The sequence below is a fragment of the Mauremys mutica genome, chromosome 2 (genome assembly GCF_020497125.1).
Source record: "Mauremys mutica isolate MM-2020 ecotype Southern chromosome 2, ASM2049712v1, whole genome shotgun sequence".
Classification (NCBI taxonomy): domain Eukaryota; kingdom Metazoa; phylum Chordata; order Testudines; family Geoemydidae; genus Mauremys; species Mauremys mutica.
The window spans coordinates 243,409,390-243,434,833 of record NC_059073.1 but is presented as its reverse complement, the minus strand read 5'-3'; the positions used below and the strand labels follow the sequence as shown (position 1 = coordinate 243,434,833).

The following is a 25,444-nucleotide window of genomic DNA, read 5'->3' as shown; positions in this document are numbered from 1 at the left end:
GGAGCCGATGCTGGTGGACCCCCCTGCTGAAGCCACGCTGATACAGGTACCAACGGAGGGGGAGATTGGAAGTGGCCCGGGGATAGCCGACCCCAGTCTGGCTGTAGCCGACACTGAGCCTATGTCAGTGTGTTGCGGCCAGGATCCCCACTGACTGCAGCGGATCCACGCCACTGCTAGGGCCCCGGGCCAGGATGCAGTGGAGTGGGTGGGCCTGCGTCCCCCCTGCCACCCCCTACTCATGGGTGGCAGTCTCCCCCTCACCCCCAACGCTCAGGCTTAGAAGCCTGGACTTACCTGTGGGCTGCTCAGCCCTGCCTGAGGGTTCTGAGCCTTGTATCTGTGTTGCTGCCCCACCCTGAGTTTGGGCGGGGGCTCTACAAACTTGAACTGTTCATTTGCTCAGCCCCTGCCTGAGCGTCTGAGCCCCTGAACTGCGGTGTGTTTGCTCAGCCCCTGCCTGAGGGTCTGAGCCCCTAAACTGGTGTGTGTTTGCTCAGCCCTGCCTGAGGGTCTGAGCCCCTGAACGGCTCTGTGTTTGCTCAGCCCCGGTCTGAGGGTCTGAGCCCAGGACTACAGCCTGTTGCCCCGCCCTGACCTAGGGCTCGGGCTTAACGTACTGTTTGTTTACTCAGTCCCTGCCTGAGGGTCTGAGCCCAGGACTACTGCCTGTTGCCCCGCCCTGATCTAGGACGTGGACATCAAGACTGAACTGCTACTCAGCCTCCTGTAGTGAGGCGGCCTGGTTCCCAGACACCCCGAAGGTGGAGAGTGACCCCTCACCTGACAAGGGGACCTGTACACGGACCCTTACAGTAAGGTATTAAAGAAAAGTTGAAATTCTATTCTAAAACTAAAAATATTTTGCCACACGGTATTCACTTATAAAACAGAATTAGTGCATTTGAGTTTTAAGACTGTATAAATATTTTATTGTGATATCCTACTATGTTCCACTTTTGTTAGCTGCAAAGCTACCAAAATAGAAAAACTACAAAACTGCACAAGAAAAGAAATTTCATTCCAGAAAGGAAAATCTGATCATACTTTATAACTATAAAACTACTGCAGTGCTTTACAAAACTCAAACATTTATTGAGCTATTTGAAATTGTTATCCTAAAAATCAGTGAAAACTGAATAAAATTTAAACTTCTAATCACCATGTAGATTGGCCTTGGATGTAGTACATAGGGAGAATTTTTGCTGACATTCACTCCAATAAATCAATATAAAGCAAAAATAATTATTTATTAGAGAGAGGTTCTTAAAGGATTTTAAAACACTATTGGGATCCACCTGCAGCCATTGCAAAATGATTGCAGCTGGGGGGATGAGACAGCAGGGAAACCCATTCAGGCTGATCCAATTTAGATATGCAAATTTTATCTTGTGTGCTTGAAAGAAACATTACGGCACAGCATAATTTGCACCTTGAGTTGTAAGGAATAATATTTCTAATCTAATGAAAACATGCCTCCATTGTTCACTTTCCCACTCACCAGGTTTCATGTAACTTATTGTTCACTTGAATATTTAAAACCATCCTTTCATATTTTAAAACTATTAATTACTTTAGAAAGAAGTAAAAAAAGACATATATATTTACTACTGTAGCTGATTACAGAAGTGGCAATGTTATAATTGACCGATTAATGTGTGAGCCTAAGTTGTGGCGATAGGACTTGCACAAGCCTGGATTTAGGATGGAAATGGCATATAAAGAAAACAGTACACTCAATTCTGTATTGTCAGCTTATTTTTTATTGTTTTGGATGGTCTGGATAATGAGAAGATTCTATGTTCAACCCAAACCTATGGTCAAATTCCTCCCTGGTGTTTCACCATTGAAATCAGTGGAGCAATGTCAGGAATACTCTGGCCTAAGTAGTACAATTCATATATTAACTCTTCTGACAATTTTTTTTTGGCAGAGAGCAAGAGATGTCTTATAACATTTTAAATTCAGGAGCATATTTCTCTTGCTAAGTAAGACCAGTACAAGTGATGCTCACGGATTAATGCTTACTTGCAACATACTGTATCACATGCCTACTGTTCAAGGGCAAAATTTTCCTCATATCCACACAGAAGATCCTGACTGATATTCTGTTCTCTTTACATTCCCGGCACTCCAATTAACATAATGGAGAGCAATAGCAGTTCTGAGTACAGTACGTAGGGAAGGTAAAATATTGAAACTGAGATCTACCATGCACATGTGAAAAGAGAATTTTGCCCAAGTTATTAGATAGCACCTCTGAAACTTAAGCTAAAACACCCTCATCTCTTATACTTTTCAAGGGATTCAAAGGTTATTAAGGCCATGATCCTACAAGGAAAAGTTCATGGGTGGTGGAAGCCAGCCATCTATTCAGTTTTTCTTGAAGTATCTGGGTCTATACATACACATACGAGTATAATATTTGAATTCATTGCTTTATTGCTGCTGCCTTAGAAAGGAGTAACACAATTAAAAGAATCAACATTTATTTTAAAATCATACCAACCTGAAATAAAAATATGCCAACCAAAGTTTGAGTATGTGCATAAAATACATTTTCCCAGTCTTTATGTAGTTCAGAATTCTGTATGTTAAAAATCCCAAAGGCATTGAAAATAACTTTGTGGTTACTAGTCTAGTAATGTAACCAAATATTTTTCACTACAAAATTCAGATTCAAGATTATCTGATGGACCAGAGTTACGTGAAATCTGTTTCATAATCATATTTAACATTTTTATATTTTACCAGAACAGCTCCTCCCCTTTGTTATAATAATGTAGGAACAATTTATTTATATCTTTTATCCAAGACGTGAAAAAGCTTCTTAAAGCTTCACAACACACCACTGTGAATACCTGTTATTACATGTTTTACAGATGGATTGATTAAAGCTGAGGCCAGTTTTGAAATGTACACATGGTCATACAGCTAGTAATGGCAGAATTAGGAATGGAATTCCAGAATCCTGATTCTTTATCCTGTGCTCTAATACTGGAACTCAGTCTACAGCTCACTTCTTACCTTTTATTCAGTTAATGAAGCTATGTGTGGCACCTCATTCTTAAAATTGCAATATTTGCTATTTAAAACAACAATAGCATGACCTTGGGTGCTAGCAATTTGGTTTCATTCTTCCAGTAAAGATTTAGTATCCAATTTTACAGTTTTTGGCACAATAATCTGAGAATAAAAATGACTAAATCCCAGTTGGTATTCAAGGCTTGTGTATAAGACATATGTAAAATTTAGGGAATCAGAAATGCTATGATAAGCAGCTAAACACGCACATTAAAATGACTATGTTTATAGCTAAAGACAAATACAGCATATGAATAAAAAATGCACAGAAACTACTTGAGGAAAATGGACAATGGTTGAATTGATGACTATGTAAAATACAAGAGATTATTCAGTAAGAATTACCAAAAATACATAAACTTTCTATGAATATGATAGATTCAATAAAGGTGGAAAGAGAATTGGGTTCTGCACAAAGTTCAATAATACTTCAACAAGAAAAAATGAAAAATTATGATAAAAATTTGAAATCTGAACTACTGTACATACTATGTTGTATTTGTGGTGTTCAGAATTAAGAAGTATGTCTTTTACAGTTAATAACCTTAAAGCAAATCATTTTTACATTCCTAGATTTGTAAATATAAATGGAAAAATGCAGATTCCAGGCTAGCATCGCAGAAAAGCAAGTGGCATTGTCATATAGGAAAAATAACATCTGGGAGTGACTGTGATACTCCTATTCCTTGTTGTTTTTCCTATTCCTTTAGTTAGGAATTGTGTTCATACACATCTGAGTTTAACATTTCCACTGTAACTGCAGCGTAACTTTAGAACATTAAGTGGCACAGGAGTGGGAACCAGCAGTGAAACAGTTACTGTGTTGAACGTTAGACAAGATGACTTTACCATTTTTGCACACTCGCTCCAGAACAATTAAGGAACAGCTTTAATGCTGATTTTAGCAAAAGCTGCATATGCAGGCAGTGGGGTGAGAGGGAAAGATGATACAATGGTGCTTTGGAGCAGCACAGGTTTGAGTCACAGAGGAAATCAGCATACTGCAGTAAGAATGAAAGGGCCCACCTTCCCTAGTAGACATCCAAAACAAAACTGTCATAAAAATAATTACAACAGTAAAGTACAGTAAGCTAAGTAATGCAGAAATAAAACATGGACCCCTATAATTTGAACCCTATAGACTACTGTAATAATCGTTGTAAAAAAATATGGCTTGTGAGGTATCATTTGAAAACTAATAACTCACTGGTCAATAATATGATAAAATGTGTGAGTAATAGTATATATAAAGGTATAAACATAAGCTGAAATTAGATCTGAAATGTGTTTATGACACAAGTCTGGGTAAACCAGTTTCTCAAAGACAAAGGACAAACTGATTCCTGTAGCCATGTGTCATCAAAGTTGATGTTAATCACCTATCAAGTGGACATTTTTTGGCAAGGAAGGGGGGCAGGAACAAACAGATCTACAACTTAACCAACAGCATGAAACCTCTTTCACCATGAGACTCCTTATCTCATCACAACGGGAGTAAATTTTATCTAGGGATAAACCTCAAGAAAATGCCTTTCAAAGGGGGTTGGACTATTAAGTGAAGGACAGGTCACGCAGATCCAGGACACCCCATTCAGGTGATTTCAGGAGCAACGGTAGATGGTAGATGCACAGGGCAGGGATCACCATCCATGAACCCAGACAAATGCTGTTGACAGTAGGGAACCTTGGTGTAGGACAGTTGTCAGGGTGGTCCAGAGATCAGTGGCACCACGAACATGGCACAGCTATGAGAAAAGTTTTAATGAATTCATACAATTTCAGGAGCAGGAAGGCCAGTTGCAATGTGGTCCATTACAGAGGAACAGGTGCTGCGGTACATGCGGTCATTGGCAACCCGTCAACTGGCGTCCTCCACAATCTCAAATCGCCTTTTGGCCATTACATTTGTCAGTAGGCTAAATGGCTAGCCAGATCTTTGCAGGGGTTTCTTCGTTCAAAGGTTTTTGGCAGGATGGTCATGTAGCAGGGGACCCAGGGAGGATTCCCATCCTCTCATCAGGGTTTCCACGCTCAGGGACCTCCTTCACATCCTCGGTGTCATATGTCATAGCTCACAGGAGGTGTCCTGTGCAGCAATCTTGACAGCATTTTTTGATGCTTTCGGGATCAGTGAGCTAGGCCCTGGGGGCTGATGAAATTCACCGCAGGGTACTTAAGAAATTAGCTGAAGCAATCATCTTTGAGATCTCACAGAGGACAGGTCGGGTCCCAGAGGGCTGAAGAAGAGCAAACATGGTATCTATCTTTAAAAGGGGGAACAAAGAGGACATGGGAAATTATAGACCAGTCAGCCTAACTTCAATACCTGGAACAATACTGGAACAAATGATCAAACAATCCATTTGTAAGAAACCTAGCGGATAATAGGATTTATCAAGTCAGGCCAAATCAAACTAATTTTCTTCTTTGACAGGGTTACTGCTTTAGTGGAAAGGGGAAGCAGTAGATAGGCTATACCTTGATTTTAATAAGGCTTTTGACACAGTCCCATATGACATTCTCATAAGCAAACTAGGGAAATGCGGTCTAGATGAAAATATTATGAGGTGGGTGCACAACTGGTTGAAAGACAGTATTCAGAGTAGCTATCAATGGTTCACTGTCAAACTTGGAGGATATATCTAGTGGGGCCCTACAGGGGTCAGTCCTAGGTCCTGTACTATTCAATATTTTATTGATGACTTGGATAATGGAATGGAGAACATGCTTATACAATTTGCAGATGATAAAGCTCTTTGGAAGACAGGGTTAAATTTCAAAATAACCTGGACAAATTGGAGAATTGGTCTGAAGTCAGCAAGATCAAATTCAATAAAGCCAAGTGAAAAGTACTTCACTAAAGGAAAGAAAAATCAAATGTACAAATACAAAATGGGGAATAATTGGTTCGGTGGTAGTACTGCTGAAAAGGATCTGGGGGTTATAGTGGATCACAAATTGAATGAGAATCAGCTTTGTGATGCAGTTTCAAAAAAGACTAATATTCTGGTGTATATTAACAGGATGTTGTACGTAAGACAAAGGAGACAACATATTGCTCTATTAGCCCTGGTGAGGCATTTGCAGAAGCACTGTGTTCTATTATGGGTGTCAAACTTTAGGAGAAATTGGAGAGAGTCCAGAGGATATAAAAAATGGGTTTAGAAAGCTTAACCTATAAGGAAAGGTTACAAAAACTGGGCATGTTTAGTCTTAAAAAGAGAAGACTGAGGAGTGAACATGGTAGTCTTCACATATGTTGAGGGCTGTTATAGAGTGTCCAGGGATCAATTGTTCTCTGTGCCCATTGAAAGTAGGACAAGTATTAATGGGCTTAGTCTGCAATAAGGGAGATTTAGGTTAGATATTAGGAAAAAAAATTCCAGCTATAAGGGTAGTTAAATTCTAGAATGGACTTTCAAGAGAGGTTGTGGAATCCCCATCATTGGAGGTTTTTAAGAACAGGCTGGGTAAACACCTTTCAGGGGTGTTCTATGTTTACTTGGTCCTGCCTCAATGTAGGGGGCTGGATATGATGACTTAAGGGCTCTTCCAGCCCTACATTTCTATGATTACACTTAATCTGATATTTACAAGAGTACTAGGATCCTAAGGTTGACATTAAATGATATTAAACAATACTTTTCTGATGCTATATAAATGCTTTCATTAGTAAAAGTACTTTCTACATCAGCAGCTGAAGAATTATGCAAAAAAACTCAAAGGTTAATTATGTGAGGGTAAAAAATGTCACTGATTTCTAGTGCCTTTTAAATAAAGTGTTGAAATTATTAGTCTCATCAGACTTGTATATTAATAGCAAGAATGTCTATTGTTTTGAAGGATAGTGGCATCTAAGACTGATTAAATGCCCCATATTAACTTTAAGCAACCTGAGCAATTACTCATATGATACAAAGTAAAACACACTACCTCTTAAATACAGTTCCAATTATACCTGTCATTTATTTATACAACTCAGCCTATTTTATTAGGGAGATTAAACTGATGCACAAATACAAAGAATACCTGTGCTTCTAGAGAAAATGAATATAAGAAAACCCAGCATCTTGAGGAGTTTATTGTAATCAGTATATACATTGTTATATTTGAGTTATCATTGCCTAACTCTAGTCCACACTTATTTTCATGCTCATCACCCATTCCATGGCCTGCAAATGATCTAAACTGACTTATTTTTCTACATACAGTGCATAGCAATCTCTTTGTTTCTTCTCTTGAGCTAATGATTTGATCTCAGATGAGATTTTATGAAGATAAGTTTGTCCTCCGTAGAAATGCTTTCAATTACCTTCTTGTTACCATAAATGCTTTTATTTGCTGCTAGGATATAGCCCTTGTTTCCTTTTTGAGAATTTCCCCACAGTATTAGCTTCTTGAGTATATCTTTGGTGGTTTGTGTGTGGAAGTCTGAGTTTTCAAATCAAATCATTCGGAGGAAATAAATTCCTCACAACTTAAAATAAAACTTGGGATTCCTAGAATTTCAAAGTTGACTGGCGTTAAAAAAAAGTATATCAAAAAACCCACTACTCCCTCTGTAAAAAAATATTTGTCAACAGGGTTCTTGAAATTTATCGAATATACAGATGTACACGTTCATTTATGGAGGACCAACAATGGGGTAGGAGGAAAGTGGTCCTGCTAGTGAAGGCAGGGGGCTGGACTCAATGACCTTTCAGGGTCCCTTCCAGCTCTATGAGATAGGTATATCTTCATATATTTATTGTTTATATTTTATAAAGGTAGATGCATGGCAGATATGTTTAGATGAACTGAATTCAAATGAAATTCTATGTGTACTAAAAATGTTCTGTACATCAATAAAAGGAAATATTGTCAACTACAATGTGACTCTTCTGAATAAGATTTTTGTTTACTTTACTTGCCATTCTACCATTTAAAAATCATCACGCAAGACTTTTCCCCCTAAATCTTTCAGTGAATATCTATATAGGTGTGTATTGTAGCCTCTTGCATTAAGGATATGCTTTAGTTTTTCTAATGCAGAATAGGATACATGTTTTTGCCAGATTGAAAAGATGGTTATTTAATTAAATAAGCCAAACCATTGTTATTTTATATTTTAGCTGACTATTTTAATTCAGCAGAACTGTGCTCACAAGAAATTGCCTTTCAAATCTTGATCAGATTATCCAGTCACAGCTGTATATAGAATCCCGTGCCTAGTAAATATTTGCAATACATTCTATTCTCTGCTTTGGTGATTAACAATCCATAAAGAGATTTTAAGCAAAGCTATCAGTTTAATCTAGCAAGGCTTTACATCTAGCATGTCAGACTGAATCAGACATTTATAGTAGTGAGGCAATGATGCAGCCACAATTTCTGAACGAAGACAGTGAATTTTTAAAAACCCATGGGAGTTACAGCCCCATTTACTCCATCTGTGATACACTATGGGGGGGGCGGGGAGAACAGAGGCAAGGGTTTTGTGTGAATTCATCCACAGAATATAATGCCCCGGCAAGCTCCAAGGATTCACCCACAGACTACAATAGTTAGTAGATATTTGGGGACATATGTAGTCTTCGGCATAATAATGGTAATTTATTTTGAATGCTTAGAGAAAAAACCTGCATTTACTCTGACAATGCCCACATATTTTTTCTGAGTAGTACAGACATTCTATATAACTATCTGCATATTTTTAAGGCTAATAAATCATCATTTGCACAGCAGCTGGTTGCATACTGCAGCCACAAGCCCGATATACCCTAGTAAGTAGACCTACTACAGACTGCTTCTGCTTATGGTTAGGTCCTGATCTTAGATCCCCATAGTTGACAAGAGCCAGTTTGACTCAAGGTATAGATTAGAGTAGCCTCACGACTGCTCTAACTTTCACTATCTGGTACTGCCCCTCACTGGCTGCATCTTCTCCCCTGAGACATGTCTCAAAACACACACCCTACATCTGGCGGTAGAAGGTGTCAGGAGGAGCTGATCGGACACCAGCTATGCCAGCCAGAGATTCCCTGATGTCGGGGGAATCCTCAGTGGCCAAATTAGGGTACCAGTTTACCTCCTCTTTACCAGAATGGTAAAAAGGGGCCATTACTCGGGACAGGGATCTGGCCCTTATCTCCTGACTATCAAAACCTCAGAAACTCATGGCCATGCACAAAATGTATGTGTAACTGCTTGGCTAATTTGTGTGTGTGCAACCACCATGTTTGAGTATGCATATTTGGAAATTGTGCATGCAAGTGTCCAGTTAGATGTTGAATTCCATGGCTCCTAGGGTTTTCAGTCTCAGGCCCTCAACAAGAATCTACAACAAACATAAAAACATGCCAATTCATTAAATAGAATTAGTGTCAATAAACTTTTTCCTTTGGACTTTCAAGTGACTTAGAACTAAAACTGCTAAAAATTCATAACAAAACAAAATTAACTAGTCTTAATTCCAAGCTGAAACTAGAATTTGGTTCCCCAAGGTTCATGATGTTCATGAACCGAAGACAAGTTTCAAGTCAATTTTGGCTGGTAGTTTTGTTTGTTTGTGTGGGATGGGATTTCTTAAATAGAAGCTACCTGAAACTTAATTAGTTTGCCTCACTTCAACCCAAATCCAGGCAAACTTGGTACTTTTCACTGGATTTCCTTGGAGATTCGTTCTAACACAAAACAAACTCAAAGAGCTATGAACCCATGAAGACAAAACAGAATAGGGTTGTAGCTCACCCCTCATCTGACACAATCTAATTTCACATAGCTCAACGGAGATCCTTTTGATACAACTTTAGGATTCAACTTGTATCAAGAATATGACAGTTTCTCCAACCTACAAGAGGAGTTAAAGAAAATCTGAGCAACCTCGGGTTTTTTTTGAACTTTAGATAGAATAGACAAAAGAAAGGGGGTGGTAACTTTTCAGTTATTCTGTTAAGGGAGAGACATTTATACAATGCTTCTAGTTTACAATTATTATATAAGCCAAATTTATTGAGAGGTTAAAAGACTGCAAAGTCTTCCCAGGACCAAAACTTTTTGAAGCTCATGGAGAAACTGACTTGGATATACACCAGAGGTCAAAAACATGGGTTTTCTTTCTGAAATCAAGCTGTCAGAAAACTGACTTGGAGCTGAAAATTGTACTTACAAAATCAGTAGACAACTCTCTCAACCTTTCTTGTGGGAGTTCAGCGATATCCACTGGTTCCAACAATGATTATATCATGATGTAAATGTTGTCCCAGAAGTTGAAATATGGATTTTTTTGTGACTTTCGCAAGAAGTCATCGGCATATTGTTTTCTAATACCATGTTTTGGTCCTGTAGCTTCTTTTCATGACCCAGATTACAAGGACATTTAGTCAAGGTTCTTATGTAATCAGCACAGCTTCAGCAGATAGAAGGCAGAAAAGTCAGTGCTACTTATGAATTACAACATCGGGGCATAAGTATTCTCCCAACCTTGCCTTTCAAATCTCACTTTAAAGTGCAGCTTACTCACCAACATCACTTCCTCAGAGGGAGTGTGATGGGGGACACATCTCTCATGAATACCTCCTACTGGTTGGGTGCGAACCCTAACATGCTCGCTCTCTGCTCTCAGCCCTCCTTCAGACAGTGTCAATATGCATGAACAAACCCCTTCCAGGATAAAAGGTCCAACAAGGCCTGTTCCTGTGCCCTTGTTAAAGTCTTTAGCTCTTCTCTGGGGTCAGTCCTCAGCCCCTTCTGGTATAGCTTTAAGTCCATGCCTGCCCTAATATACAGAAGCAGCAAAGAATCCTGTGGCACCTTATAGACTAACAGATGTTTTTGCAGCATGAGCTTTCGTGGGTGAATACCCACTTCTTCGGATGCTGCAAAAACATCTGTTAGTCTATAAGGTGCTACAGGATTCTTTGCTGCTTCTATAGAACCAGACTAACACGGCTACCCCTCTGATACCTAATATACAGAAGTGCCCCCAGGGTTTTCTCCCTGGAGACTCTTAACTTATCAGTTCTTATTGCTTCAGCTCTCCAGCCAGGTCACTCCTTCAAGTTCAATCCCCTTCCAGGGTAACAAAGTCGAACAATTAGTTGGCCTTCTGCAGGGTCTTCAGCCCCATCCTTGAGCTCTTTAGAAATCCAAGCATAGGGCTGGAATTTAAACAAAACTTGTTCCACTCTCGGGCTTTGCCAGTGGAGGGGGTGGGGAGACCAGGGCCCACTCATGACTCTGGGTCCCAACCCAGGGATCCTATAAATAGCAGCCATGTGCTGCTTCCATAACTTGGTTGCTCCTGCATTTTCTGGGCTGCTTCACTCTGTCCCATCACCTTCATCCATTACCTTAGGGTTATCATCCTGGGGTTCTCTGTCTGTTTCCTGTTTGAGCAGGGTCTCTGCCCAGCCTCCTCGCCTGGAGAGTTTCACAGCAGTCCAGTCCTTCACGTTTCTAGTCCCAGCCAGCAACTGGCCTGCTCAGCCTCTACAACTCCTTTTATCTGAGCCTGCTGTGCTCTGATTGGCTGCTTCCCTGCAGCCTTTCTAGGCAGGCCTTGAGGACCCACCTTCACTGGTCCTTTTCTGGGGTAGGGTGTGGTAGGACCACAAGACCTCCAGCAGGTGGTCTCAAAGGGCCTAGTACACCCCATCACAGGACAGGAATCTGCGAACTTTGAACTTTTTTTTTTAATGAACTTTTATGTTATTTTTCAAAATGTAGGGGTCCTCAACTCACCACGCCCTCTTCCTTCCATTTTTCAGGCAGAAGTCTTGCTTCCCACTCCAGTAGGGTCATATGTCAGAAGCAGAAAGTAGAGCTAGCCACAGCAGCAACATTGCAGCAGCAAAGACTGCCTGTAGAAAAGAGGCTGCTGCTCATTCAAGCCACAGCAAGAACCCCCAGAAGATTACAGAAAAAAGGAGAGAGGAATAGTTACCAGCTGAGGAAAAGCACCACCCCAACAGTGGAAAGGAAAACTTTGGGGGCTGTTCTCTCCCCAATCCCATGACAAAACAGCAGAAAATTAAGGCAGGACAACTTATATCTAATGTTCAGGTTTCTGGGTATGGGGGATGTTATGTTCACAACAAACAGTGAAACTAGAGAAAATTGGAAAAATTAGAGAAATTAGAAAAATAATTCTGGGAGGCTAGATGTAACATTACTTTATTTCCTAAAGTCCAGAAGCCTAAACGCACAACAACAACCACCACCACCACCTTGTTCTAGGCTGGATCTTTGCAGGCTGACTGCAGAAGACCCAGGCAACATGCTTCCCAACAAAGCCTGCTCATCTGCAAGCAGGACCAGTAAACCCCTTAAAGTGATAGCTTGTCATTTTAATATAGTTTTCAATACACTACATGGGAATTAAGAAACACAGTAAAAGAACTAAAAAAGAACCACCGTGGCTTAACAACCATGTAAAAGAAGCAGTGAGAGATATTTAAAAAGGGCTCTAGAGGTGATCCCAACAATTACAGACGGGTAAGTCTAACATCACTACCGGGCCAATTAGTTGAAACAATAGTAAAGAATAAAATTGTCAGACACATAGAAGAACATAAATTGTTGGGCAAAAGTCAACATGATTTCTGTAAAGGGAAATCGTGTCTTACAAATCTATTAGAGTTCTTTGAAGGGGTCAAACAAACATATGGACAAGGGGGATCCAATGAACATAGTATACTTAGATTTCCAGAAAGCCTTTGACAAGGTCCTTCACCAAAGGCTCTTACATAAATTAAGTTGTCATGGGATAAAAGGGAAGGTCCTTTCATGGACTAAGAACTGGTTAAAGGACAGGGAACAAAGGGTAGGAATAAACGGTAAATTCTCAGAATGGAGAGGGGTAACTAGTGGTGTTCCCCAAGGATCAGTCCTAGGACCAATCCTATTCAACTTATTCATAAATGATCTGGAGAAAGGGATAAACAGTGAGGTGGCAAAGTTTGCAGATGATACTAAACGGCTCAAGATAGTTAAGACCAAAGCAGACTGTGAAGAACTTCAAAAAGATCTCACAAAACTAAGTGATTGGGCAACAAAATGGCAAATGAAATTTAATGTGGATAAATGTAAAGTAATGCACATTGGAAAAAATAACCCCAACTATACATACAATATGATGGGGGCTAATTTAGCTACAACAAATCAGGAAAAAGATCTTGGAGTCATTGTGGATAGTTCTCTGAAGACGTCCACGCAGTGTGCAGAGGCAGTCAAAAAAGCAACCAGGATGTTAGGAATCATTAAAAAGGGGATAGAGAATAAGACAGAGAATATATTATTGCCTTTATATAAATTGATGGTACGCCCACATCTTGAATACTGCATACAGATGTGGTCTCCTCATCTCAAAAAAGATATACTGGCACTAGAAAAGGTTCAGATAAGGGCAACTAAAATGATTAGGGGGTTGGAACAGGTTTCATATGAGGAGAGATTAAAGAGGCTAGAACTTCTCAGCTTGGAAAAGAGAAGACTAAGGGGGGACATGATAGAGGTATATAAAATCATGAGTGATGTGGAGAAAGTAGATAAGGAAAAATTATTTACTTATTCCCATAATACAGGAACTAGGGGCCACCAAATGAAATTAATGGGCAGCAGGTTTAAAACAAATAAAAGGAAGTTCTTCACACAGTGCACAGTCAGCTTGTGGAACTCCTTGCCTGAGGAGGTTGTGAAGGCTAGGACTATAACAGTGTTTAAAAGAACTGGATAAATTCATGGAGGTTAAGTCCATTAATGGCTATTAGCCAGGATTGGTAAGGAATGGTGTCCCTAGCCTCTGTTTGTCAGAAGGTGGAGATGGATGGCAGGAGAGAGATCATTTGATCATTACCTGTTAGGTTCACTCCCTCTGGGGCACCTGGCATTGGCCACTGTCAGTAGACAGGATACTGGGCTAGATGGACCTTTGGTCTGACCCAGTATGGCTGTTCTTATGTGAATGATAGAATGATTGACATCTCAACAAATTATGGTACAAAATGAAATTATATAATAAAAGTTAGCAAAAATGCAGAAAACTCAAATTCTACACCAAAGGCAATATCACCTGTACAAAGAAATTGTTTTCTTTGGCTTGATAAGAAAAAAGATCCTGATCATACTTATCAGTCCAAAGCTCTACCTTCTAATCACTTCCGTTCATATACACAATCATTTAAGAAAACACCTTGACATAAGTGATCTGAAAAACACAAACAAATGATTTTGTCAGTGCTCCAACCAGTTCACAGTCCTAGAAAGTGGTGCTGCTGAATGCAACAGTGTTCATAATGAAGAAATTAACTGCTACAGAAGCCCTGGAAGAGCTTCAAACAGTGGTGTAGTGGTAAAAGAAAAAGAAGTGGGTAAATTAATCTAAAATCCATATTCCTCAAATGAGAAGTGAGTAGACTGTTTACCCACGTTCAATCTTGACTACAGTACTAGCTTCAAATCAACATTCTGTGGTTACCATATCCACCTTAAGCTTTACTTCATGTAAGAATTAAATAAGGCAATCGAACTACAACCAAAGCTACAACTAAGCACTATCAAAGCAATACAATTACAGAAGAGAGTGAAGGTCAAGAATAAGTGAGACAACATTGGGAAAGAAAATTCTCCAATTACATGAGAGAGAGGATGGATGTTTAATCTGATGTATAAACCTTAACTTTTCCATGTCTGAGTTTCCCCTACATTTGTAAAATAGGAATAAATAATCAGTTTATATTGAGAGGTTCACATCATGTTTATCATCATTACATAGAAGGTGCTATATAACAGCAAATGTGCTATTTTCAGTCAGTGAAACCATTTCATCTTCTTAAAAATGCAAGTGGCAGACAGGAGTGCCAAAGTCAATCACTAAAGAACAAGTACAGAAATATCAGATATATCTGATCAACATGAAAAGTGAGTTGAAAAGTAGAATTTTCAAACACTGCTAAGCCATTAAGATGCACAATGCCTGAGGGCAATTATAACTTGCTCTTCCCTTCACAATATCGATGTTCAGCTACCCTCAGTCCAAACAATGACACAGAGAAAAAATGTCTGTAGCCATGGAGTGTGAGGTAGTGCCTACCATGTTTATGGTCACTTGAAGCAGTGTTTGGGCAGTAAAGTGCCTTCAGAGACTCTGGCTGGGAGTCCTTTGCAGCACTGTGGCACTGAAACTGGAGGTAAGTTTCCTGCTGCCAGTAGCAGTGTAACTGCACCTAACAGTGCTAGAGACAAAGATGTTTCTGGTAACACTGAAGACAATGGTCTCAATGGCCCTGTAGAGCCAGACTTGATGGTGCCATCTCAGACCGTGTTGGTGTTTATTAGAGTAAGCACAGGACAACTTCTTTGAAGCTTTCCTGTGGGATGAAGAGTGAGACTTTGCCTGCCTCTCAGACTCAGAAGAAGGTTTAGAATGTTTCAAGGAGGTCTCAGAGAAGAAGAGCAGCATGTTTAGCGGGATTTGTGCTTAGAAGCCGAGGCAGCCAGAGGGGTGCTCCTTGTGCATGAGTTATCCATCCTCTCACGATCAGGGTCAGAGCTCTGAAGAGGGACTTGCTGCTTCTCCTGGACTCTGAAGCAGAAATTCATCTGCTTCTTCATCCTCATCACATGGGACATTTGTCCCTCACATGCCCCTAGCCTAGGTAAATTACGCAACTTTGGTGCCTATCTGCAACAGGGATTATGGCCCTGCACATGGTACATAAATTGTTGGGCAAAAGTCAACATGGGGAATTTTTGTACTAAATCCATAAATAAAAAGACTAATTATCTAAACTAAACTATACTAACTAGAACTAGAGCTAGGTACAAGCAAAGATATCTCTTTCTAGAGGATGGCTAGCCAAAACTGGAGAGCAATAGGGAGCTCCAACTCTCCCCATGGATGGTAAGAAAGAACAGAGAGGGAGGTGACAGTCACACTTGAAAGTTGTTATGTCCCCTCTCAGTCTTCTCTTTTCCAGACTAAACAAACACAAGTTTTTCAAACTTCCCTCACAGGTCATGTTTTCTAGATCTTTAATCATTTTTGTTGTTCTTCTCTGGACTTTCTTCAATTTGTCCACATCTTTCCTGAAATGTGGTGCCCAGAATTGGACACAATACCCCAGTGGAGGCCTAATCAGCGCAGAATAGAGTGGAAGAATTACTTCTCATGTCTTGCTTACAACACGCCTACTAATATATCCCAGAATTATGTTTGCTTTTTTTGCGGCAGTATTCTTTCCTAGGCAGTCATTTCCCATTTTGTATGTGTGCAACTGATTGTTCCTTCCTAAATCAAGTGCTTTGCATTTGTCTTTATTGAATTTCATCCTATTTACTTCAGACCATATCTCCAGTTTGTCCAGATCATTTTGAATTATAATCCTATCCTCCAAAGCACTTGCAACCCCTCCCAGCTTGGTATCAGCTACAACCTTTATAAGTGTACTCTGTATGCCATTATCTAAATCATTGATGAAGATATTGAACAGAACCGGACCCAGAACTGATCCCTGTGGGACCCCACTCATTATGCCCTTCCAGCATGACTATGAACCACTGATAACTACTCTCTGGGAATGTTTTCCAACCAATTTTATACCCACCTTATAGTAGCACCCTTTAGGTTGCATTTCTCTAGTTTGTTTATGAGAAGGTCATGTGAGACAGTGTCAAAAGCTTTACTAAAGTCACGATATACCACATCTACCACTTCCCTCCATCCACAAGGCTTGTTACCCTGTCAAAGAAAGCTATCAGGTTGGTTTGACATGATTTGTTCTTGACAAATCCATGCTGACTGTTACTTATCTTCTTATCTTCCAGATGTTTGCAAATTGATTGTTTAATTATTTTCTCCATTTTCTTTCCAGGTTAACTATCGTTCCAGAAGTTATAGGTTACTGTGACATTCTAAAGACTTTTATCCACTTTCCCAGAGTTAGGGTCACAATTACAGTAAACTTGTTGGCCCAATTATCACAAACGTCTGGAAATTTAAGAGCAACATTTGAATACTGAGATCAGAATAATTAACAACCCACACAGTTAAGACAATCATACTAAATTGAGCATTTAATTTAAAGAAATGGTCTTGAAATAAACAAAGAAAATGCCTCTATTCTGGTCAACTTCAAACAGAATTTAAATTTTATCAAGCGTGGATTAAATGCCATGAATTAAGCAGAACTCCTATTGATTTCTATGGGGGGAGGTATCCTTCAAAATTCATAGCATGATAAAACAAAAAGTTTTATTACAAATCATATGATCTGTTCAGAACCATATAGAGATTCACATCTTTACATTTGTCACCTGTTACAAGATACAAGAAACAAAGCAAGTTCAACAGCTAAAACATTTAAAAAATGCACCAAGCTTTATGAAGTCTCAAACAAAACACAATGTTCTATACATACTCCTCCCTCCTGTGCTCAGATCTAATGACTTCCTGTACACAGCTCCTCCTGAAGTCCTATTTCCTCTCATTTGACCTGGAACAACTACGAGACCTGGAAAAGGAACGGGAAGGCTTGTGATTTCTCTCCCATGAAAGTGAGCTCTCTCTTCTTCTGTCTCTAGGGAGGGACCTGCTGTGGCTATGAGAAAAGCTTCTCCTTCGTGGTGATCTGTGGCGAGGTGGAGGACTTCTTCTGCAGTAATCATCTTGAGGATAGCATGATAGGGGTGCTATTAAAAATATCCTTTACTTCTAAACAGAAATACTGAAAAATATTTGCAACCTTTACCCAATCATTACATCTTAGACCACAAAAAACCTAACTCTACAATGTTGCAAGAGGTATTTTGCAAATCCACAGAGGTCAAAATTAATAATTCAATTAGCACTAAATCATTTGGAATTCCAGTTCTTCTATTCCGATCACCAAATGAGCAGAAGACAATATAAACTAGTATCTCTGAATTTTAAAGGTTGTTTGTTTTACCATCTGGTCTGGAAAATTTGCAATCACTGGTGTCTGGAAGAGATTCAAAAACAACTCTCATAAGTGGAATCCCAGTATATTCAGAGAGCTCAATAATTCACAGCACCAACCAGTCTGTCAATGTTATATCTTTTAGTTTTAATGAATAAATCATTACATTCTGTCAACTGATTCTGTCCTTTTTAAAAAACTTCATCTCTAATTATACACTTTACTTCTTAGCATTAAAAAAGGCCAGCATACACCAATCTGTATAGTTTGATATGACTGCAAAAAAAACATTTCCTTTTAATTATCGAGACTTAACAGCAGAAAACCTTTTTAACATCAATTTTGAAATCTCTCTCAAATATAAGGTAATATATTAATTTTGTCACTGTTAGTCAAAATACTTTAAATAAATTACGAAAACCTACAGCTCATGTGATGACGCCAAAACTTGATACTTTTAAGTAGCTATCAAAATTCCATAATTTGTTGTCATTGGTACGTATCACTAAAATCTCTACTACTACAGTGCACCATGGACCCAGAGTATTAACTATCCAAGCTAATACAAGTTCATAGAACATGCTGGTATTTCCTTGATAAAAATAAATTCCACAAATTTCAGTGTTCTGTTTGTGTTTAATGTTTCTTGGGGAGGACAAGGGGAGAAGAAGAGAAATGAAGAATGGCCATAAAAATATGTAATGCCTTGAATTACTATCAAGGAACTTTAACAACAAATGCAAACAGGAATAATATATTCCAGCTATATCAGCTGATGTTACAGCCAGTCATTTAGCAATAACAAATATTCATAGTGCTTTTAAAACCGTTTTTCTAAAGATAAGTATTTAAACCCCTACCTCAAATACATACTGAAGCTTAAGACATATAGTGAAAATTCAGGTGAAGTAGTCAGCATCCTTAAAATGAGATTGTCTAAATAAGCAGGCCACAATATACTTGTCAGAAAACTGTTTCTCCTCACCCACCACCCACCTGCCATCAGTGGTTTGTGCTCAGTTTTGCTGTACATTATATGGGACTGCCAGGTCTAACAAAATTAAAACAAGTCTTCTGTTTAAAGCTTCACTTTTCTAAATTATTAAAATCCTTACAGTTACTCAAATTGCCTTGAAATTTGTTACGGTTTATGGGGGCACTGCCTGGGTTTAGTGAGCAAAGCTTGAGGCCATTTGACGAAGGATTCCCATAAGATACAGCCCCCTAAAAAGAGTTTTTCTTAAAATTGATATTCTACCAAAGTATTTTGCCCAGACCTAGGGATCAAATCACAGCTTTGATCCTGGCGTAAGGGTCTCTCGCGCTTAAGGGTTACATCAGAAAGAAGCATGGCACCACTAGCAAAATCCAGCAAAAGAGTTTGCTTCTCCAGTTAGGCTCATACCGAAGTCTCTCACACCTGAAATTGAACATGTGCAGCAAGCGAGAGAGCCAAAGAGAGTCGAAAACCAGCTTTGATTCACATGAACTGAGTGGCTCTGGATAACCATTGTGGCATCAAACCTGAGCACCACACAGGTACTGAGAGCTCAACTCCAATCCTAGGAAGAAATCTGAAAGAGTCATGTTGCTACAATCTGCTTCTGTCATAGGTTTCACCCCCACTCTGAACTTTAGGGTACAGATGTAGGGACCTGCATGAGAACACTTAAGCTTAATTACCAGCTTAGATCTGGTTGCTGCCACCACCCAAATCATTTAAAACAGCTGTTTATGAGTCATTTAGGAAACTCTGAACTGCACATCTACATGACCATTAATTTCCAAGAACATTTCTCTCTTCAAAATACTAGGAAATTATATGGCAAAAAAGTTTGTTAACTCAGAGTTAAGGTTCCCTGGTGGATCCCCATGCCCTTCCAGACAGTTAAGTGCAGCAAAATAAACTTGTGAAAGCTAGGAAATACAGAGTTAAATTGAAGTACATGCCCATGAAACCTTAACTCTATCCTCTTTGAGCATTGCCCCAATATGACACTGTAAGTATCCTCACACACTGCCTTGCCTTGTATTCAACAGGAGCTACCTACACCTGCCCTACACTCAAATACTTAGCCTACACCACAGCAAGAACATATCTGGTAAATTTTACATCCTTTTTGCCCTTATGCACGTGATGTCATTTAACACTGTACTTTCACTCAACCTTCATTAAACTCAGACCACACATCTCCCACCTCACTGGTGACAATCCCCGTGGCAAGAAGACCTCTGTGCCCCACTACTGACAGAGCCTACATGCAGTGCTGAAATGAGGCATTCTGGATCTCTCAAGGTACACGTGTACCTCTTTCCTCACACACACAGGGGCAGAGATAGGGACACACATGTCTTGAGAAGCACAGTCACCACCAGATTACTTCATATCATGATACAGCTCTTCCAAGCTACTCCAACTAATCCCTCCACTATTCAATACAGCTACACCAACAGTGAACACAGGTGGAGTGCATGCAGATAATTCTCATTGACTATTGCCCACTCCGGTGAGGCAGAGTAAAGGTTGCATGGGTCTCCACCTTAATTCTATTTCCTGATTTTCACAAGTTTGAGTTTTGCTAAACTTGAGATTCCAGAAGGGCACAAGATGCCACCAGACAACGTTAACCTGTGTTAATGAAGTTATTTGCCATTTAATATGGCCTGGGGTCAATTCCCAAGCATCAGCCCTCGTCTCTTGGATTGGCAGTGGTTGGATGGACTGAATAAGTCTTCTCAGCTTCTGGCAGGAGGAAATCCTTCATGCAAATTTCCATTCTATTGTGGTGTTCTCCCTTACACGGAGTGTTATGAAACAAAAGAAAATGTACTCACATTCTACTCTGATCAGCAATCTGAAAATTGAAAGATAAACAGCACTTTTCAGTATTCTGATTGTAGCATGACTTTTCCTTCAAGGAGAAAACATACCATGAAAAGCTACGAAGGGTATATATTTGTATGTCTTATACACAAAGCAGCGGTGATGCCTAGGGCCAAGGTTCTCTAATGCTTCCCACCATAAACCTCTCTGGTTTTAGTTCTTTATATTTTTGACAAACTTCCTGTAGGGCTGAAGTTTTCCACTCATTTTCAGGTTGGGATTTTTTCAAAAGTTTGAGCAAAAACAGTGAAATCATTTCCAAGACAAAGTAGTTTCAGAAACGTTAAAAATGTATTATGACTTTAAAGAAACCAGAACAAACCGAAAAATAATCCAGGTTTGAAGACATGAAGAAATGAAGACACTTAATATTTTAAGCAGCTACTATATTGTAAAGGAAAAAAGAGAAAGTGTGCCCAAGAGGTTAACTAAATAAGAAATGTTTCAAGCACAAAAGGTCAGTGAAGGAAATGCTTAGGTCTATGACATACTAAAGGTAATTTACTAACAGAAGAGCAAGAGAATGTTAAAAAAATAAATGAATTCTTAGCTTTAGAGTTCATAAAAGAAAATGGGAAACAGAAGCCAGAAACAACATATAATTTCCCAAGGGAGGAAGAAGAGAAGTACTAAAAGAAATCAGTATCACATGAAAACAAGTGATCAAAACCCAGAATTGTCTGAAGATTGACAAAGACTGCATGGCTATGCAGGATCCACCTGAGACTTACAAAGACAATCTTTTCCAGAAGTGTGTCAAAGTATGTAGGAAAGAATACAAGTGACCTACAAATCAATCAAGGGTCTCATTTTGACACTTAAATTAGACATTACTATAAAAAACTAGTAATTTCTTAGGAAGATACTAGAAGAATTGACAGAAGATGCTACAAAATATAATAAAACTTGGCATTTAACAAGTTTTTAGTTGTGTAGTACCTGAGGTATAAAGTCATAAAAGGCTTGACCATGAGAAGATTTTAAAAAAATTATTTAGATATACAAATAAATTGTATAGGTGGTGCAAATAGCAATACTTATATTTAAGGATGACTATGGTACTTTCCATTGTAAAGACCACATTTTCTGTTGCTTATAACTTTGCCAGACTTTAGCCACTCGGGCTATAAGAGTTTCTGATTCAGTTCAGTATTCCTGAGAATAGTTCAGCAATTTCTGAGAAGAAAATTAAGAGTAAATGTGTTGTTTTTTCCATGTTAAAACATTCTGACAATTGTTTCATTGAAAAGATATAGAACCTACATGCTTTGAAGCTGAGACTTGACATTTGGCAGGAAACAAAGAGGTGGAGGAGGGGAAGTTGACTTAGTATCAGGAATATGCCTTTTTATGCCCCATGAAAATCTGAACTAATTTAGGCACACAAGTCTTTGAAAATCTCAGTTTGCATATACTCAAGTAGAGACTTGTTAGGGTTTGGTAACTAAATTTGTTTTGAAGATTCTATCTACAATGAGTATGGATCCATCCCCTCACAGGAGTGTTGTGAAAATAAAAATATCAAAGATTGTGAGCAATTCAGATATAGTGTCGTAAATACTGTGACGTTGCACCCCATAATGCTTTATAGAAATATGCTTATGAGTGTAAATATGACATAACTGAAATATGTTTTATGCTAGATATGCCATGTAACACATCTCTCCAAAGGTTATGATCTACTGGATATATTCATCCTATTTACATGCATGTATCATTTTTGTATTCAAAGTTATAAATATTGGCTTTGTACTTGTTTGATTTTAAGTAGCCTCAGTGAAGAAGTTGGTCAGCTTCTTGAGAAAAGACTATTCTCAGTAAGTGCCCAGTCAAGAAACACTTAAGCAAACGATGAACTTTGAGAGATGCCAATCACATCTGAGCTTTCCTGGGAATGTAGCTCAGCCTGTAAAGTTCTGAGTCGTGCATGGACACGTGACAAGCCCATGATACTCCAAAACTCCATCTTCCAGCTGGATTCTGCATAGGATGAGGGGAAGGGGTTTCCAGCCTCAAGAGAGAGACTATTTAAGCCCCTGGAAACCCCTCCATTTTGTCTTCAGCTGGCTCAGGAAATAGCCTCTCCACTCCCAAAGGATACCTGAAAGAAACTGGAACAAAGGACAGTAACACAGGGGTGACAGTGATTGCTGGACCCAGACTAGAAGGAGGCTAGTCTGTAAAAGAAGTTTTCTGGAATATCTCTGAGGGTGAAATTTCATTTGTAATCACTTTCTTACTGTATTAGGCTTAGACTTGCGTGTTTTATTTTATTTTGCTTGGTAATTCACTTTGTTCTGTTATTACTTGGCATCACTCAAATCCTACTTTTTGTATTTAATAAAATCATGTTTTACTTATTAATTAACCAATAGTATGTATTAATACCTGGGCAGGGCGGGGGACATGCAAACAGCTGTGCATATCTCCCTATAAGTGTTACAGAGGGCGAACAATTTATGAGTTTACCTGTATAAGCTTTATACAGGATAAAACGGATTCATTTGGGGTTTGGACCCCATTGGGAGTTGGGTACCTGAGTGCTGGAGAGAGGAACACTTCTTAAGCTGTTTTCAGTTAAGCCTGAAGCTTTTGGGGGGGATGTAGTTCAGACCTGGGTCTATGTTTTTTGCAGGCTAGTGTGTCTGGCTCAAACCAGGCAGGGCACTGAAGTCCCAAGCTGGCAGGGGAAAAGGGCTCAGAGGTAGTCTCATCACATCATGTGGCACCTCCAAAGGGCGTTTCTATGATCCAAGCTATCACAAATACCACAGATGGTTAGAGGGGCAAAAGGCTTGCAAAGGGCAACCTTAATACTGGCATTTCCTAACTTTTGAGTGTTTGACTTGGCCATCATAATCATGTTCTTTAAATGTAGTTTTTATATTCATCCTCACACAAATGTTAAATTTTGTTACTTTAATTAATGTTAACTCAATGTCGCTACACTATATTACCTACCAACAAACAGTACAAAGCAAGGAAAAAAGCAGTTAAGTAACTCAACAATACTCCACTCATCAGCTCTTCTTCTCAGTCATGACTGTCTCTCCTCCACCACTCACAGTGCCAGAAAGGCCAGGCTGCAGAGCTCCACTGAAGGATTATGTCTCCACTGATGGACTGGCACTTAAAGGATTCTCCAGCATGCTGCTATTTTGGTACACCCAGGAATTGAAGCACTAGTGTTGTAGGAGCCCTTAAGTGCCTGTGCTTTGAATTCAGAGACATGGCTCTTGTGCCGGACCCCAGTCACATCTTCAGTCTGCCTGCTCATATACTAGTCTCATCTCTCTCACACACACATATGGGCCAATGAGACGTGAGAGAGGTGAATTTTTGGGTGGCATAATAGGGTATATCTACTGTATCTATACTTCCAACTTAGGTAGAGATACGTGTACTAGCTCTAATCGAGCTAGTGTGCTAAAAATAGCAGCGTAGCCATGGCTGCATGGCTGGGGGCTCAGGCTAGCCACCCAAACTACTTATCTAGGATTTCAGATGCAATTGTACTCAGGGCAGCTAGTGTATCTTGTTAACTGTGCACCTGCAGTTCTTCTATTTTTAGCTTCCTAGCTCCCTCACAGCTGGCATCAGAGCTAGCATAGGCAGGTCTACCCAAGCTGTAAATCACTCCACTGGCATAGACATACCTACAGTGCTAGTGTAGCCACCTGCATTCCAACTATATTTAGGACTAGACTTGGTGCAGTGCATAGTGCTCCACCTGATCCCACGCCAGTATACCAATCCCTGTGAGAGACTAAGGGCTGTAATGAATTTTATTTAAGGCCATCTGGACCCAGTTCAGGGGCTCCAAAAGCTGGCTGAGAGATTGTGATCCAGTGTGTTTAATTATTAATTCAAAAGTGGACTATATCTGAGATGATGTATGTGTGAGAGAGTGGGCAAAAGAGAAAAACTTGGAGTTTGTGGGGATTATTACTGTGTGCTAGACTGATATTATTTGCAAGGGTGCTATGGAATTCAAGTGAGTAGAGTAGAAAGTAACCATAATAATAGAAGGAAAGTCATTCATAACAGTTAGATATGCTTGAGAAGTAACTGATAGTAAGCATAGCTACAACAGGAGTGTTGGAGTTACTATAAAATGCAAAAGAAAATATGTATGTTCATGAGGTATTAAGGGGTACTGAAGAAATTTTGACTGCCCTTCTTTACAAGGGCAGCAACAACTGTAAAGTTGGTCCAGAGAACATTTATGGTAATAAGCCTGTTGGAGTCATCTATTCCATTATTTAAATATTTTTACCTGACTAGTTTTTTTTTTCTGTACATACACACACACACACACACACACACACACACACACACACAAAAATGTGTGTGTATATATATATATATATATATATACACACACACACACACACACATCCTGTCCTGGTATATATATTAAAATGTAGGTACAAACAGAATATAGTAACGTACAAATACCAAATAATGGAATAAACCTCCCCAGATGAGTTTCTTGACATGAATATTCTGCTAACCATCTTTGAGAGAAAAAAGCAGCCACCACCACCATCCCACAAGACCC

The 25,444-nt window shown here is 39.3% G+C and overlaps 1 protein-coding gene across 12 annotated transcripts in view; it reads right to left on the bottom strand.

Moving 5' to 3' along the window:
* Nucleotides 1-25,444, bottom strand: part of THSD7A (thrombospondin type 1 domain containing 7A) — a 549,183-nt gene that overhangs the window by 408,184 nt on the left and 115,555 nt on the right. For 7 of the 12 annotated variants that reach the window (XM_045005791.1, XM_045005789.1, XM_045005778.1 and 4 more), the window contains 2 exons: nucleotides 20,835-20,854; nucleotides 18,009-18,041 (listed from right to left, as the gene is read on the bottom strand). The exons of 1 other annotated variant lie outside the window; for it this stretch is intronic. The gene's annotated coding sequence lies outside the window, so the exon portion shown is untranslated. Of the gene's footprint in view, nucleotides 1-11,414; nucleotides 11,525-18,008; nucleotides 18,042-20,834; nucleotides 20,912-25,444 lie in introns of those variants that run through there. 4 more of the 12 variants (XM_045005783.1, XM_045005781.1, XM_045005782.1 and 1 more) reach the window with 4 other exon arrangements.